The 14,868-nt window shown below is 47.2% G+C and overlaps 1 long non-coding RNA gene across 1 annotated transcript; it reads right to left on the bottom strand.

Annotated features, from left to right (window-relative positions):
* Window positions 1-7,163: 7,163 nt before the first annotated feature.
* LOC106044023 (uncharacterized) lies at window positions 7,164-8,289 on the bottom strand. Its single transcript, XR_001212057.3, has 3 exons — window positions 8,106-8,289; window positions 7,617-7,801; window positions 7,164-7,288 (listed from the first exon to the last, which is right to left on the bottom strand). It is a non-coding gene; the product is annotated as an uncharacterized lncRNA (long non-coding RNA).
* Between the last annotated feature and the right edge of the window lie 6,579 nt (window positions 8,290-14,868).

The raw sequence follows: 14,868 nt of genomic DNA, 5'->3' as shown, positions 1-14,868 counted from the left end.
CTGTTCTGCATTGATGAAGCATGGGGTGGGAGGGTGGGAAGGCAGATATTTCCTTAATCTTGTACAATTTATGCATATTAAACTATCTCAGCCTACTTGTTTGATACTGAGGTGACGAATAGCTTTCTCACGTTGTTAGTAGGAGGGGTTATTTAGTTGTTAAGTACAGCTGGAAAAAAAAGCGTGCACATTTTTCTTGCAACCTGTAGCATTTGGGCCAAATGGCCCGCTGCCAAATCCCGTATACGGGAAAACCACGATAATGCTCCTAAAAGCACTGCTGAACGTTGCGTGGACGGTCAGATCTGCTGCTGAATTATTGGTAAGATCCCAAGGAGACTCAGGGGCTCTAGGTCCAGGCAAGAAACTGGAGCATTTTCCAGGCTGGCCTCGGGTACGTGGCTCCGCGAGGAGCAGCCTGTGGTTCTGGTGCCTTCGCTCGCACGTGCTGGCAGATCACCTAACTGCAGCGACAGCAGCCGTACTGTTTTCTTCCCCTTTGATCACAGAGAGCGTTTGTATCCTCTTGAAATGCCTTTGAAACCGGGACCCAAAGCAGGCGGAATTACAGATGTCTAACTTTATGCGTGCGTGCCGGAGATCTTATCGAAAATTCGCAATTACCCGGGTGCGTGAGGTTACATACGTGTGCAGGCTAAGAGCGGGAGCGTGCCGTGCAGTCTCCCTCCCGGATCGCAGACTAAGTGCTACAGCAGCATAAGCAGCATTTCTCTTTGAATATCTTAATTTCACCTTGTACAGCACCCTGTGAATTTGTGAATCCAATCCATCCCGGAACTCAGGAGCTACCGAGGAAGTTTGCCGTGCGACTCCAGCAGAGTCCTGCTCGCCCCTGAGCGAGAGTACCCTTTCCCCTGATCTGCTGGCGCCGTGATGTAAGCAGATTTCCAGGGACATCTGCTTAGAGACCAGCCAGTTTGTTTTCACTGTGTTTTAAATAGGTTTCGAACCAAAGTCTCCAGGGAGAAAATGCAAACACATCAATCTATCGCATCGCACATGGATGAATACGCTGCAGGACAGACTCTCAGCTGCTATAAATCAGCGTGGCTGTATTGATGCACTTATAACAGTTTATACCAGCTGAGATTCTTCCTCCTCCGTATGCAAATGATGATTGTATGACTGATGTCCAAAAAATTACCCTTTTCTTCTGGTAATGTTTTCCTTGTGCTGCTTCCATTCAACTGGCGTTACTTTTTGCATAAGCTGGGTTCTGTCGAGAACAGCTTCGGATTAGTAAATCTATTTCTTCTTTATCTACCACTGCTATTTTCCACATACAAAGTGAATGAATAGCAGGGATCATCTTTGTTCTGTGTTTTTTTTTTTTCTTCTCTGTGCATGTCAATACAAAATGCTGCTGTGATACGAAACAATTGGTTTGAAATCTAACTTCATAGATGCAGGCTGCTTGATTAAAACTTCCAGAAACTGTTAGGGCAAAAAGCTCAATTTTAGATGGAGATTGCCACTATTACATTTATCGCAAGTCCACAAAATCTAGATTTTCACCAAAAGCCTTACCTGTTTTGAAACTTGGCAAAGGCCACCGTCTCTTTCAAAGCCAGCAGAGATTTTGTCCCCTCAAAATGAAAGAACCTTTTTGGGTTAGAGGTCTACGACTGGCTGTGATTTCAGTGTCGTTCCATACGCAGCCTACATTGCTTCGGCAGTCGAGTGCTGCTGATGCATCGCTTACCCCAAAACTGTCTCGAGCACTCCAATTTTAGGAGACCTATATAATGTAGCGGTTGGGGACTGGAGGTGCTGCGCATAAAAATAGTGCCTGTTGACCACGGGCCAGTGAGTTGCATCTATTTCGAGAAATCTTATGTAGAAAATAGCGCTCAGCGGGCTTTGGTGGAAATTCACCCTACATTTTTCGTGTTTGTTTGTCCAAGTCATACCTGCGTGACCTCGGTATCTTCAGACAGCCTGAACTGCGTATATTTGTGCAGCCTGTGAGGGAGACATTTCCCAAAGCACACGTGTTTTTATGAAGCATGAGAACTCAAAATCTCTTTTGCTTAAGTCCATGTACTTCTTTTTTTTTTTTTTTTTTTGAATAAGCCTTGTAGAAAATAACTGGTTTCATGATACGCAAAGATTTGTCATCCTGAGGTTCTCTTCCTGCTGTCACCACTAACAGTCTTACCGGTGCTGATCGCTCCAATAATAGTTTATACTTCCTAACGTTAGCTATCTGAAGTATGTTCCAAGAACAACCAAGTCTTGAAGTTCTGTATTGAAGCCCTCTAGACTTTCCTCAGAGAGCCCCAGAAACAGGGTAAGAACTGCCATCTTCTCACCCCAGGTTCTTATGGGATAAAGTTTTCAGGTTCTTCAGGATAAAGATTAACCATGGAACAGAGAAAGGTATGGAGATGTGCAGAAAAACTAGAGCTTGAGGCTGACGAGGACGTACTCCTGAAGTGGCCCTGGCCACAGCCCCGGTGTTTCGAGGCTCCCAGCTAGCTTTACGTCGGGAGTCATGGCCGTGAAATGGTTTCTGATGTTTTGAGGGCTCAGCTACGTTGCCTTGTGGTTCCGCAGAAACACAGCGTTGCATCAGTGTGAGCTGGTAAGAAAAAGGATCTGATTTTGATGCATGATTTTGATCAGGGGGAGGGAAGTCAGGCTCTTGAGGCACGGTGGGCCAAGGACATACCCGAGCTCTTTTTACGGGACGGTTTAAAGACAAGCACTCGTTCCATTAATTCTGTTCTCCGGCATTTGCTTTTGCCTGAAGTGACTTTCTGCAGCTGTGTAGGCGCAACGCCGTCAATGCAGAGCGACCTCGCTCCGCCAGACTCATTGATGGATTTGGGTGGTTCGTCTGTCCTGTAACCGGGAGCATAAATTCCTTCTTCATCCCCTATTCTCAGCAGTCGTCACGAGGAAATCTGGGGCACATTTGGAACAGGATACGTATTTCTTCAGTAGCATATTGAGCTTAAAAAACCAGTAATCTTAATTTAAACGCTTTTCTTTTAAAGATGCGGGTCTGTTTCCAATGTGGAAAAGAAATCCTTGTGTGATGCAGTCATACATGGCCTTACTGTAAAATTGACATGCTCTTAAATAATTAAAAAGGGGGATGCTTTAATTTTGAAAAAGGATGCTGTAGGAAGGAGGTTAAAGGAAGCTTTTAGTCAGCTCTAAGGTTAGATTTATTGATCTAGTGATCAATCCCTTTCTCTTTCCTGAATTTAAAGCTAATGGGAGACTGTGGTCAGAGATGAGTGGCTTTTAGTTAAGGTTTTTGACTCTTATAAATAATACAACAAATGTCCTAGTAAGTAATAAGAAATAAGATACTTGCTCATTCTTTTTAAATAGAACAAATGTGGCAAACAAGACTCAGCTGTAATTTTTGAAGTCATTTATTAGACAAATTGCTCTTCTCTACTTCTTTTACAAGAGAGACATAAACCATTATATTATTTATTCATGAATCATAGCCATTAAGATGATAAATCAAATTATCAGCTTCCTGTCTCTCTTCAGTTTTAATCATTTTTTATAGTTCATGTAATATAAAGACAGCTTCCTTCCTATGAAACAAGAGACCTTCAGAGACCTTTTTATTGTAAACGTACATTTCCTTCCCATTTTTAAGTATATCCTAGTGATTTTCTCTGTCAATTTTACCTGTAATAAAAATCCAATAAGGAACTTGTACATTGATTCGATATAGCAAAGTTAGCTATGAAGTAAGTGATTTCGGTTAACCTCTGAAGTAACGTAGTACTGGAAAATGCAGTTAAAGGATTATTATTTTTTTTCTGCCGCCCCTGACTGTGCATGGAAATACTGTACATTTGGTGGAGAAATCGGTGGAGAAATCTCAGCACGAGCTCATGCACTGATCATAGGAGCTCTCTCGGATGGTTTGCTTGAGCTCTGCAGTGCGATCGTGGTTTTATACACCGAAGCTTGCTCTTTGTGCTGTGTTCACAAAGCCGCTGTTTCTGCCTCCTCCCCGATGGTGGGAGAGCCGATGTTGCCTGACAAGCTGAGATCGCTTCGTGCATCCTTGCCTCGCTCTCCGCCGGCATCTGCCTGCTTCCGCATCTAAAACGTGGATTTGCCGTGGTGGGACGAGCCGCGCGTGACGTGGTGGGGGAGGAGAAGCTGTCCATTCAGAAAGAAAAGCCCATTGATTTCCTTTCGGCGCAGTGACAGCTAGCTGATTTTTTTTAAACTCGATCGTCCATGTTAAATCCTACTCTCAGGAAGCACGGGTGAGGTCAGGGTTACCACGAATGCGAGAGCAGCCCCCGCACCCTTAGAAATACTCGTCTGTGCTGCAGTGTAAAAATCAATACCTGTTTACTCAACTCTATGAATAATAGAGTTTTGAATGTAAATATATAATTTATGCAGACAAAATCTATAGCACGGGGCTGAGGCGAGTCGCAGTAATTTCCCTGCTCCCTACATCCATTTCGATAACCCCCTGGGTAGCCGTGCTGCATTATCTGACCAAAACGCGTCCTCGGCCCGGCCTCCCCGCGGGCTGGCCGTGACGAGCACCTTCCTGCAGGGATCCCTGCAGGTCTCGGGGGGCGAGCAAGCGCCCCAAGGATTCCCTGGCGTGGATGCCGAAGGGGTTTTATTGCTGGGGAGAATCCCTTGAGCGGTGTGCGTGGGACCAGTCGTGGGGACGTCCGGATCGGCGACACAGCTCCTGCGGCTGCTGCGACATAACAGCGTAATTAAAAACCGTAGCAGGCTCATTAGCCCGTTAGGGAAGTCTGGCCGCTGTAGAGGGCCAAAGGCATGCCTACCCTTGTGCGGCATCTCTGCCTTTACAAGAACCAGAACCAAGCGTTTCAAATGTAACTCCTTGCCTTTGCCTCTCCCCTGCTCCCCCAGCACAGGCAGATTCAGAGCAAGCGGCTGAAGCGTGAGCACCACGAATTGCCCCGTGGAGCGAGGATTTCTCTCCCTTTCTGCAAAGAGCACGCCCTGTAAAATCCAAACCCGTTTGTCTCCCTGCCTTGCTGTTACCCATCTATCAAAATGATGCAGCAGGAAAAACCCTGGGCTCGTTACGTGCTGCCACGCACCGGCACGAAGCCATCGCTGGGAAGCAGCAGCTTCAGCAAGGTCTGAATCCAGCGCAGGGCAGGAGGCCTGTTGGCTCTCTGGGAGCTCTTCCATCTTGTTGTCCTTTCTCTCTTTTTAATTCTTTGGGAAAAAAAAAAATAATAATAATAATCACAGTCTCATTTTCATCCACTAGCTAAGAGCACCCCTGAGTTTGTTGCAGATGAGCAGGTTCATTGCCAAAATTTTTCCTCTAAGCATGTCAGTTGGAGTAGACTACAATCCATTGCTTGTGCGAAAGTGTATTATTTTCATTCTGTTCTGTTTTGTTTTTAAAGAAAAGGCCGGGTTTTGTCCTTTGGAGCAGTTCCGTGATGGTATTTTTCTAGGTCAGGTCTTTATATGTAGTCACATGAAGTTTCACTTTGGACAAAACACCCGGTAAGGGTCCTGGTGTTTGGTGCTGTTATGGTTAGAAAGTTGTCTTATCAAATTTTATTTCCAATTAAAAAAAAATTGGATGAGTTCTCAGACTGAGACCTTGGGTGTTATTTTTAGCCTCCAACTAATGAACCCCTGAAAATAGAGGGTATAATGAAAATACAGCGATCGGTTCTGCTGGGATGGTTGGGAAAATACATTAGCAGATCAGAAAGGGTAATAAATCTTCTGTCGCAACCTTCCTCATTAAGGCAGATAATTTGAAATTGCCTCTAGTGTATTAAACAGTTCATTATTTTTTAGGGGAGCAACACACAAGACAAAAGAGTAGTGTTCTTTTAATTGATATCCAATGCCTGAAAAGAATCGATCAAGCAAATTTGGTCAAGAAAAATCAAGCTGAGCACTGGGTGTATGGCTGAGCAACTTGTTCAGAGCCATCCAAAACTTTGTGTCCTTGAACCTAGAGAAGGAGGAAAGGTCTCAAAAATATCTGGGGGGCGAGAGGGGCAAGGGGAAGGGAATAACCCTACTAAATTTGGCATAGTGTTTCTCTCCGCCAACACAGTTGCAAAATGAGATAATTTCAGGTTTGGGGATGTTTGATTATAAAAGTACAGCTCTCCCCTACAAACTTTATTTTATCTGCACCCCAGTGTTACTCCCAAGGCATTTAAAGATTCAAATAAGCAAAGGGTGCCTTCAGCCCAGGGGAACGGGGTCTGTAGGAGCACAAAGGGTAACCTGAGTGGGGAACTGCAGCACGAAAGGGGAATTTGGGCTGTCAGCTGAACCGGGGAAAGAAGCCGGTGCCAGGGCACAACAGAGACCTTTCCCAGTTGAGTGGGAAATCACCGCCCTCGTGTTTTTGGCAAGGAACATCACTGGCTGATCCTCAGCCGCCCCCGGAATTCCTCCCTTTTCAGGACACCTTTAACCCGGCAAGCTGCAGGCTGAGGACAAGCCGGAGGCTTTTTTTTTTTCTCTACCTTTTCAACAAAAAAAATCCACTGGCACTAGGCTGGGAGATGTCTGAGATCTGGCTGCCACAAGGTAACGTTGGGTTGGCGAGTGGGACATCCTGTCATTCTTAAACTCCTGTCATTATTACATGCTCAGAGCCAAATTACCTCTTGGTATAATGCTGCTGGCTCGAGCGGCCTTGTACACGAGTAATTTTGGTCCTGTGCCCAAACCGGGGGGCAAATGTGAAGGGGAAATAGGAGAATATTTAACTTGAAGGTGGCGCTGAGTGGGAGCGGGGGGGTTTCGGTACGCCAGCCAGATGCGCGACTTGCCCGTTGACTTTTACATCTGCTGGTGTTGATTCCATAAGGACACGCACATTTAGTAATGAGCCACACTCCCTGTTTGAGCAAATGCCTCTTCCCCAGTCCTCCTCTCCTCCAAGCAAGACCAAAAAAAAAAATCAGCTCTCATCCCTTCCTTGCCAGCCCTTCTGCTGCATGAGCAATGCTCGGTTTCCGCTGGATATTCCCTCCTGACGGGATCTGCTGCTAGCACAGGTAAGCTCCACTGGTGCAATCACCCGAGTGGGCGGCAGATTCCTGCCCAGACAAAAGACTAGCCAAGGAACAAAAGGATCCTTTCTATTGCAGGAGCCAGGGGATGCACTTAACGCTTCGGTGCTCTTCTTCCTTCAGCAGCAGAAGCACAAATAAATAGTGCTTTCTCCAAGGCGCTCCTCCGCTGTGATGCCAGGCAGGCGGGAGTTTTGAGGGAGGAAGAGAAGGGGGAGGACGGAGAAGACCTAAAGGGAAGACAGAGGCAAGTGGGGAACTGGAGTTACCTGTTCCCAGGTGCTTACCGAGCTCTTACACATCCCATCCTTCGCCCCAAATGTGTTCTTGAGTACTTTCACCCACACACTATAATCTAACAGCACTCCAGAAAACACATTTTGGAACCTTAGTTGTCAAATGCTTGGCCATACGAGGGTAGAAATTATTCCAGAGGAATTTGTCTAATGCTTTGTGAGCTAAAAAAGGCGCATTTGTTATCACCCAGATAACACAGGGCATTAGCAAATTAAAGTCAATGTTGTAGCGGCTGCGATCACCTCAGTGTAGCTTCCCCACCTTAACCTGATGAGCGCAGAAGTCGAGCAAGAAGCTGTACACCTCTTTCCAGCTCGTCTTGGCTGCAGCACCACCGCACGTTTCCAATGCTCTTTCACTTCATCTGCCAGTCGCTGCCAGGAACCAGGTCCTCGGGCTTCACCCTGTCTGTCAGCCCAGTTCAGCAGCGTGTACTTTCCCTGTCTCTACAGCAAAACAAACATTAGTAATGGTGAAAATATTAGCAAGGTGTTCTGAACGAGACACTAAATGCTGGTTTTACGATCGAAATGTGTCGCTGTTTCTGGATTTCTAGCAGCGGGGAGATTCGTTGCAAAGAACTGACTGCAGCTCAGTGAATGAATGGGAGTACACCGCCAAAAACGTGAACTTGATTCATTCGCCAATGGCAGTTTATTTTTCATTATGAAAATACATTTTAGCAGGCGTGCCGTATTTATTTTTGCCTACAAGAAAAGCAATTTCTAGCAGCAAAGTGCTTGTTTTTACCTCCTGCTGCTTCACGAGACCTGCGGTTCACACGGCGGGGCTGGGGGAAGGCCTCCTGTTTGGGGAGTTGCTTCTTTCTGCTATTTTGGCAGCACACCGTGTTGTTTTCTCAGGATGTGTTTAGCAGGAGGAGGGCTGAGGGAGGAGTGCGACACGCTCCAGGACAGGACTGGTTTTCTCAGGTCGCCAACCGGCCTGGACCCTGGGCTGAATCGTTACCGAGGAAGTGTTATTCCTCCTCGGTATTTGTGTCCCAACAGCAGCTCAGCGCCGACACCTCGTTGTTGGAGATGCTCAAAAATAAGCAAGGAGATGCTCCACGTCCTGAAGAACTTCAAGCCTAAGCATAAAACGGGGAAAAACAAGTGAATACGGCGGAGGTGCTGGAGGGAGGGGGCTCTGCAACGCTGGCATTACCCACGTCTGGGGCAGCAGTCACGGGATGGGGCAGCAAAGGCCGGGAATTTCCTGGAGAAGGAGGAGAAGGAGCTCCTGCCAGGCCGGGCAGCAGACTGCGAGCGCCGATTCTGCTCAGCTGCCTGCAGCACGGCCCTGGGGAGCACGAAATAACGCCGCAATCCATCCTCGGGTGCTCATCATACTGCTCCAGTGGAGCCCAGCGTGTTTTGCAATGCACTTTCTCGCAATAGTCAGCTCCTTTTCTTTCCAAACGTCTGTATGTGAGGAGTATTTCTGCTCATTAATTAGGACGCAGTCGCCCCTTGCAGGGGGAGAGGAGCTTACCGTGGGGATTCTCAACCTTCAGCCAGCATCAGGGCCGTCTGCAGGGGGATCCTTCCCCATTTCCAGGCTAACGTGAAAAGCCCCCGAATCAACGAGGGAGCTTTGACTTAAACGAACTGTGGATCGGGCTCATTCCAAACCTGCCGTTATCTCACTTCCAATTTATCACTGAAAAGTCTGTAATCCTCCCCGGGGAGACTTTCTAGTATTTAAACAGCTACTGCCCTGCATAATTTCTTCCTGTTTTCATCGGAGAAAGGAGGAACTGTGAACATTATGCTAAATGCCTCAAGAGTCTGAAGAATAGAGATTTTCATGGAGTTTTCTGCATTTGTTATCATCGCTAGGGGTGTGACTGGAAAGAACCCCAAGGTTAAAAAGTTAAAAAGTTTGTGCTTTCTTTCCCTTTTAATGACTCCTGCTTGAAATTATCCTGGCTTCCATTAATTCCAGCCACATTTGCACTTTAAAGGAGCTCTGTCAGACAGATATTAAGAGTATTTAAGTCACTTTTATTTATTTACAGGAATACTTCATACTCTGGTGACTATTGACTTGATAAACCCATTTGACCTAAAATATCATGGAAGCAGCATATTTGTGGTACATTTATTAGTTAGGAAGCCTGTCCCAGGCTAATGTGTTTTCTGGCTGTACTCTCCCAGCAGGCTGATGGAAAATAAGGCCCAAAGAAGGAAGTGAATTCTTAACAGTGGTCATGCAAACTGCTTTATTTTCATGGCATTTTTGCATGGCATTAGCAACTAAAAGGCACCAGTTCAGCGCGGCACTGAAGCTATTTGCTGAATCAGGGCCCGAAAGCTCAAGAGAAGGAGGAGGAGGAATGACATGGGTTTTATTCCCACGGGTTTTCTCAGAGCAGTAAATGACTGTTAGCTGATGCAACGAGATTTTAGCATATTACAGTTGCGGTGGATGAGATGTGTGCTTTTGTGTGCTAACTACACTCCTGCAGCCACACCACGCACCTGGTAAACGTCCGCCCCGGTAAATATTCATCGTGGTTCATCGCAGCAATGCTGGGGGAAAACATCCCCACTCTGAGAGATTAGGAGAGCTACTGAAGTCAGCAGGTGAGCATCAGCTTGGTCTGCATCCAGAGGAATTTGGGTCGCATGGTCGGCTTCTGCTGAGAAACACAAAGGAACTTCCATACGCGTGAGTAAAGCAGGAGTCCGCGGGAGCCAGCCTCTCTACCAAACCTTGTGCAAGCCAAAAAGGAAGGTTAGCCCACACAGCCCTGGGGCAGGTCCGGATGTAACCCTCTCCACGCGATATTTTACACTGAACACTCGTGTTAATAATTCATCCCACACCCTTCAGTAGCACCTTTGTCATATCGCTAGCTTACAGATCCTCCACGAGCCCAAATGATCCTTACGTGCATCATTCCCTGAATTCCTACAAGCCATTTGACTGTAAATGGGTTCTTTGGCACCAATCAGCCGATCGTTGACCTTGGCAGCCTGGCTATGCCATCGATACACATCTGGAGCAGAGACACGAGCAGCAGCGTGGTAGTGAGCAATTAATTTCACATATAGGAACGCGTACCTAAGTGGCTGTGCAAAAGCGGAGGTCTCAAAGGCCCCCAGAGGGTTTGCAGAGGACGTGCAGCACGCCAGGCCGAAAGTGCCTGAGCACAGAAGCGCCTCTCCACGAACAGGCAAGTCCCAGGTGCTCTGCACAGAGAGAAGAAAATGAGACACGAATACACGGCCACGAACGGCGTCACAGGGCAGTGGTGAAAAGCTGAGCCCGTTCTTCCTGCTCAGAGCTGCTCAGGGCTCGCAGAGATAATCAGCAGACACCTTACAGCACCTTATTCCTTCAAATAGGGCTGGCCTTGCCTCCCCTCGGTCTCCAGCCGCAGAAGACGACGACGCAGATGTGACCCCCAGGCTGCCGACTGCTGGGGGCTCGGAGGCTTGGCAGGGGGGAGGATTATTTCTTTTCTCTCTTCTTTTCCGAAGTATCTGGTTGCCCACAGCCACACGGGGCTCGATGCCAGCTGGAGCTTTGGTCTGTGCCACTGTGCTTCTCCTCAAGCTTCTCCACCAGAGGCGTGTGTGTGTGCCTGCGTCTACAACGCTGAGAGAATCTGGGCCAGGGAAAAATCGACTCTGCCCTCGCTGCCAGGCAAAACCTTCACGGATCAGTGGCCGCTCACCTCTCCCCCCCTCTCCTAAAAAAAGAACTTCATTTACAACTGCAAGATAAGAGCAAAAAGAAAGAGAGGGGTCCTTTTATTTGCCTTCTGATCTTTCGAGTTTTAAAACAAAAAGTTTTCCAGCTTGTCTCCGCAGTAGCGAGCACTTGAGAACGTGCTGCTTCAGAGACGGGAGGGCTGTGCTTTCATATTTTCATCTGCCTGTAGGAGCCGTGGCTGTAAGCCAAGCAGCAAATGTCACAAAACTCATTGAGAGACCGAGGACTGCGACACCACACCAGGAACCTGAGTCTGCAATCGGGCAACGGGAGGAAGGGGGAAGGGGAGAACAGAGAGGGGACTGACAAAGGTTTGGGTCCACGAGGAAGGCAAAGGGAACCGTGGTTCTCTTTGGGGTCTGGGCCTCTCTGAGAGGACAGATGGTTAGGTGGGTTTCACTGGCATCACACAGTGAGGAATTTTCTAGTTCCCATCCAATAAAGAACGAGAAAAAGTGAAGATAACCCTCCCTGCTGCTGCCAGATATAATCACTATCTCTAAAATCCGAAAACAACCTCATGCGGTAGCATGACACACGATCAAGGCTCTACACATCCACCACTGTGGAGAGAAAATGTACCCAAAAAATTCACTCCTTGTCACAGAACACCCATGTGAGAACCTAAGTGACTGTCAAAATGCCTTTAATGACAGTTCACCTGCTCATAATTTCACAACAAGCAGGCAGCAGCGCTTCCTTTCCAGTCCAATCCAGTTTATCTCATCTTCTCAATAGGGTGCATTTGCCATCCCAATGCACTTTGAACCAGTTTTATGATTTTATCTTCATGGCAACAAGCCTCTGCCTTGAGAAAGAGCACTTATTAACTAGAGACAGCGTCATTTTCAAAGTGATTTATTTTATGAGGGTTTTGAAATAAATTATCAGTCGGTGATTGGCCATAGGGGAAAAGCATATAAAAGCTTACCACATGCATTGAGCATACCATCTGGTATCCTTTAAAATCTAGCTTCAGGGTGGCTCAGCTAATTCTTCGGAGCGCATAATGTTCACAGTGTACAGTGAAGCATGAATATAAAAGCAGAGTGACACAACCCAGCCAGAACCAACACTGCGACTGAAGCTCAAGATCTTATATCTCGCTCTTCGAGCCCGTTGTCAAAGACTGGCAATTTTCTTAACTAAAACTGATGTTACGTTTCATAATTTTAATCTCACTAGACAAATAAAAACAAATCCTTTCATTTTCTGGTGGGAGAGAAAAGGATGCCTCTGCTATGTCTCGGATTTCCTCCTTCTTACTAGCTGATGTAAAAGCAGGAGGTACAAGAAAGATACTATTATTGTTCCTCTGAATTTATTGTCTGTGGCATGCAGTGCCCTCTGGGTGCAATAAAATTTCCTGACTCTGATGTTTGTCACATTTCAAAATCTCTGTTATTGTCCCTGAGAAGTACTAAATCTGACTTGTTGGAAAGCTACGAACTGAAATCCAGTGATAAATAAGTGAGAGTCTAACAGGAGAGATCCAAATGCTCGCTGTCTCTGCTGCTCCATTCCCAGCAAAACTAAGATCAATGCACTCATGAATGGGATGACTTTTCTTGTAACGGGATTAAAAACGTACTTGAAGTATTGTCTACTGCTCTAAAGCAGACAGGCCCAATTTTGCCTTTGAAAGCCAACAAAAAAAATGTTGACGCACTGGAGGAGGGAGCTCGCTGATATGTTTGGGGGGCTAGAGTGTGTAACACGAAGAGAGGCTGAGGAAATTGGGATTTAGCTAGGAGAAAGGGAAGGAAGGATCTCACAGCAGTCAACAAGGTACAAACAGGGGAGATCACAGAGCAGGCGGGTGCTTCTCAGAGGCACGTGGCAGAAGGACAAGCAGCAACGGTCACAAGTCACAGCGAGGGGAAGCCTGACTAGACGCAAGGCATAATGGTGGTATTCACTGTGACAGTATTTAAGGACAGGACTGAATGTCCAGAGGGGTTGTGCAATCTCCGTCTTTGGTGATACTCAAAACCCAACTGGACAAGGTGTGAAGCTGGCCCTGTTTAGAACAGGAGGCTAGGTCACAGGTTCTTTCCAATCCAAATATTTATACGATGCCAAAGGAAAAACAAAGTCGTCTGCACTGGCAACGTAGAGTCAATAGGTCCTGCAATGTGGACCTGTAATAAAGAGCTGCCTTCACACTGTGACACGAAACCGCCCCTCTGAGTAACTGAAACAACACCATAGCAGGTCCCAAAATGGAGGCACGGAAAATAATGCCTCTTACTAACTGGGAGCAAAATTTCTTTCGCACAGCTTCTATTGTCTTCCTTCAGAATTGCATGCAAGCTCTCAATTTGTATTTTCATCCTAACTTTTTTTTTTTTTTTTCCATTGCATAATTTAGAGTGTAAAGTAATGTCTTCCAATAGGATGTGGCCAGGGCTCGGTGTTAGGCCCCCCGAGTGCTATTCCTGGCACTAAGATGGATCAATCGCACGCTAATTATGTGAAGTTGCATCTGCAGCTCTTTCCACAACCTTCAGCATACGCAGAGGAAGAGCCACATTTGCCTGAAGGAGCGGAAAGCTGTTTATACAAGCAAATATTTGCACAGAAGTGCATCATCCTTTCTGTTCTGCAGCAAGGGGGACACATTTATTGTACATCGGGTGAGCCCGACATCAAGGTCGGCGAGGCTGGCTGGTAAGGCTATTGATGGAAAGCGATATCGCAGCCCCTGTTTGATATTTAAGGTACCATAACAATCGTTGGCCCCATGTGTGCTCGTTAATTAAGGTTTCTAACTACCAGATTGCTCAGGAAGAAGCAGCATGCTCCAGGGACTCCTGCTGTCACCGCTGGCAGTCCCGGACATGGCAGCAGCCGCCCATGACAGGGCCTCTGAGCACGGAAAAAGCGAGGGTTCGCTGAACCTCGGCACACAGCTCGCAGGAAGATGGATTTCGCTATTATTTGCTCATTTTTCCCCACGAGGCCATGCCAGAAGTGCCGTTTCTACACGATCGCCCAGCGATTGCCATCCATGGAAAGGCAATTGTGAAAGGAGTGTGCAGTCAGCCTAAATTTTCCAGTGTTTAATTAAACTCTGAGTGAGCTGATTAACTGAGTTACCATGTCATAGTGGGACTGCCTCTGTGGTGAATATCCTTTTGGGTTAGATAGTAAAAAATCATGCAAATAAATCACTAAAAATAATGCATTTTTACGCCTGTTGCTGCTACTGTAATGCCTGTAATACTGTAATGGGGCTCGTTCCTGTTATAAACTACTCTTTATACATCACAGTTCCTGCTCCTTTTTCCCAGTCACTCCAGAAACGGCCGAATAATGACCTTGAGGAGTGCAAATAGATGCACGTGGGCAAGGGGAGTGGATGGGACATGAACAGCAATGTGGGCCCAAGACTCCACTTAATTTAACGGAGTTATCCCTGTATGCAAACGCTTGCCGGATTAGTGTCATAGCTCGGAGGGGCAGGGCAGGAAAACTCCACATTATATTTAGCAGCCCTTAACCACGAGGGCGTGAGGCATGCGGGCAAAGGTAGCGCTCGGAGACAACCCGCAGCGCCTCTGGGCGTGCCGGGGAGCATCGGGCGGGCACGAAACGTGGAAACGGGCCATTTTGTGGAAGGGCCATTTTGTGCAGAGCCCAAACACGGCCGGAGGGCAGCGGGCGGGCCGGGGGGCAGCCGTGTGGGGGCTCCTCGCCCTCAGGGGCGGCGGCCGTTGGGCGCCTCCCGTCAGGAGAGCGGCGGGAAGGCGTCACGTGACCGCGGGGCGGTGCGAAAAGGCGGGAAGAG

This window comes from Anser cygnoides, chromosome 5, assembly GCF_040182565.1.
Source record: "Anser cygnoides isolate HZ-2024a breed goose chromosome 5, Taihu_goose_T2T_genome, whole genome shotgun sequence".
In the NCBI taxonomy this organism is placed as follows: domain Eukaryota; kingdom Metazoa; phylum Chordata; class Aves; order Anseriformes; family Anatidae; genus Anser; species Anser cygnoides.
The sequence above is the reverse complement of the archived record's forward strand: the minus strand, read 5'-3'. Positions and strand labels throughout refer to the sequence as shown.